Source organism: Odontomachus brunneus, unplaced genomic scaffold, assembly GCF_010583005.1.
Source record: "Odontomachus brunneus isolate Ranch 3 - 2012 unplaced genomic scaffold, Obru_v1 Obru_scaffold_046, whole genome shotgun sequence".
Lineage (NCBI taxonomy): Eukaryota > Metazoa > Arthropoda > Insecta > Hymenoptera > Formicidae > Odontomachus > Odontomachus brunneus.
Genome location: NW_022639496.1, coordinates 494,869 through 497,950, shown reverse-complemented (window position 1 = coordinate 497,950; position 3,082 = coordinate 494,869).

Here is a 3,082-nt window from a genome sequence, read left to right as displayed (position 1 = left end):
CATCACCTGTTAGCGATGTAGCAAGATATTGGAATTTTTGCACTGGTAATATATCTCTCTTGTCGTTAATGAGCGAACGAAATGTATCCGCAAATCGCTTCCATTCTTCGGGACGCCCGTCAAACGTAGGTAGTTGTACGGGTGGCAGCTTGACTCCCGAAGTTCGATTCGCGACGCCATCTGTGCCTGCAATCCGCGACAGCAGCTCGGTTTGTTGCTCTATCGCTCTAGCTATGGCATCATTATTATCGGTCGATGGAGATAACGTGCTTGACTGTCGGCTAACATGCTGAATTAACTCCGACTGTTGCTGCAGCACACGTGCGATCGTTTCGCTATTCATCGATGAAGCCTCACCTTGTAGTGCTGGCAAATCTCGCATCATCTTGCTTAACAATACCTTTACTTCAACATGTCGGTCTTCGAAGTACGCTTCTTCCGATGAGTCCGCGACAGTGACCTCTCCTCCCGTCATCTCAACGATCTCATCTTGTATCCTATCGAAATTGACTCGTATTCGCTCTAGACTAGCGACATATTCTTCGATTAGTTCCTTGCTCACTTCGCCTGACGTTCGGAGCTGCTCGATTTTCGCGATCAATCTTGTCAGTTTCGCCTTAGTTGCCCCGCGGCGTCTTCGAAGCGTGCCGATATTTTCTGCCTTGTCGGCCTCCATTTTGTGGACTGTATTTTCACGTTACGTTTATTCACTTCGATGTGTTGTAACAGCTCTCGAGATCCGGCTCGAAGGACCAATGTTAGGATTGATTTAGAATCACGTTGGTCCTTGCAAACTATGGTTCTATATATTCTTTATTTACTGAATTACAAAACTCGAGAGTCGAGACGTTGGCGTTATGACGCCCTTCCGCAACGGTACTTAACTTAACACTACTAGAGAGCTTGTCGAGGAGGAGGACTACCACGACATCTCTCGATTAAACAATATAGCTTATAAATATAGACGACAAAAATCATCTCAGACATGTATAAGCGTGAGACATCTCACGCTTATACAGTGACAAAATATGATATTAGTAGTCTCTGACTAATCACCTGTAAAGGAAATATTTAAATGAAGAAGGAATAAAATTTAAAACTGTGAGTGCATCAAAAGAGGTACATTTATCGTATTTTTTTTCCTATGATACATTTTTTCTCGTTACAAATTGTCAAGCTAATACTGCAACTATTAATTACCTATAAAAACCAAACTAATTCATTTGGCGAATATCTTATCGATATTTTTTTTGGGCCGCACCGAGACTATGCAGAGAATTACCAATGGCAGTTTCTATAAATACAGACTACTTTTAGATGTATGCTAAATAAGCTGTCTATACAGTTATAAATATATGATGACTTACCGCATATTGCGTTTAGTGTGTGTTTACAAACAAACGGTATTACATCGGATGTATATCAGTTGGACACGGGGTAATTGGACACAGTCCAATCACAAGTCGCTGTTCCAAGGGACCCTACAAATGTCTCTAATCACACGGTGCTGTGATTGGCTGTGTCCAAATGCACCGTGTCCAAGTGCACCGCTCCCATTACATCTATTTCAACCGTTCCACCAATATTCTTTAATTTATGTTTCATGCGTTCACTCTCCTCCAATAAAATATGAATGAACTGTTTAAATATATTAAAGTGGAATGTAGGCGTTAATATCTTTCGTGAATGGCACATGACCCCTAAAACAAAAATAAGATTATGATTTACTTCATTTCTCGAATCGTATACAATTGGAATATTATCGCGAAACGCGCAATAACATTATGAAATGAGAAAAATAATACCATTTAAAAAAAAAATGAAAGAACAGCAATACCAATAATTTCCTCATTTAATTAGCAATCTTCATTTTCTTTCAGTTTATCATTTAATTAATTTTCATGTGACATTTGAAGTATATATTTGAAGTGTTTCCTAAGCTCATAAGTGCAAAAAATATATTCTGACAAAAGATAATTTTTTTGCAAACTTGTGATGAAACGTTGCCATAAAATTATTTCTATGTTGCTGTGCTATATTGGAAACAGTATTTCTGGATTGTTCTGAAAATTTTTTTTATTTATAATTCATGGAAATTGTTCTCAAGACGTTCTTATCATATTTATAGAAAATTACAAGCTCAAAAGAAATAAATTGATACTAATGCCAATTTTATTTTTGTATACTTCTAAGTGCTTATAGCTTTATTAGGGAATTAATTTAATTGTGAAAACGAGTGCCATAAACGTAGAGGCGGCTGCCGCCATTTTGGTTGACCATATTCATATCCTTACAATCCATATTGTCATGTCCATGATTTCAATAAGATAAAGCATCCTACAAAATTATAATATTAATTTGATTGCGTTACCTGAGCTGGTAAGAAGACCAGTGTTTAACCAAGCATACAGAAGTTTATTTTGCTTTTTTTGATATGCTTTGTATTGTTTAATATTGCCTGAAATCATAAAAGGAGATAATTTCCTATATCAGTTCATTATAACATTAAACTGTATACATAACTAAATAATTAATTTTACAAACAATTCAAAGAATCGTTACATTTTTGAGGAACTATATTTTTGAAAGTTAACTTTTTCCGTTTCATGAGAACGATACAATGACAGGTAAACAAAATTTCTGATTATTATAATGAAATATTTTTCTGATGAATTAGATACAATATACAATAACAATACAAAAATTTCTGAATTGCAAACTCAACGATATATAGTTATTTTACGAATGATTTTTCAACACATATAGAATTTGTATACGTATATGTGTAAGTGTATACGTATATATATATATATTAGGACCTTAACTTAGTTTCCGCCCGCAAATGTTAGATGGCAATGCAAACAGTTCTAGTAGTCATTACTAACGAAACAGGTAGTTTGTGATTAATTTCGACATTTCTCGATAACATTCAGTCAGCATACACAATTATTTTCCTAAACAACAATTTCTTTTGCTTTGTGAAAAATGGAACGCGATAAAGTGTTTTTTCGACATGTGCTTTTGCACTATTTTGATTTGAAAAAAAGTGTAGCAGAAGTTCATCGATTACTTGAAGAAGGTT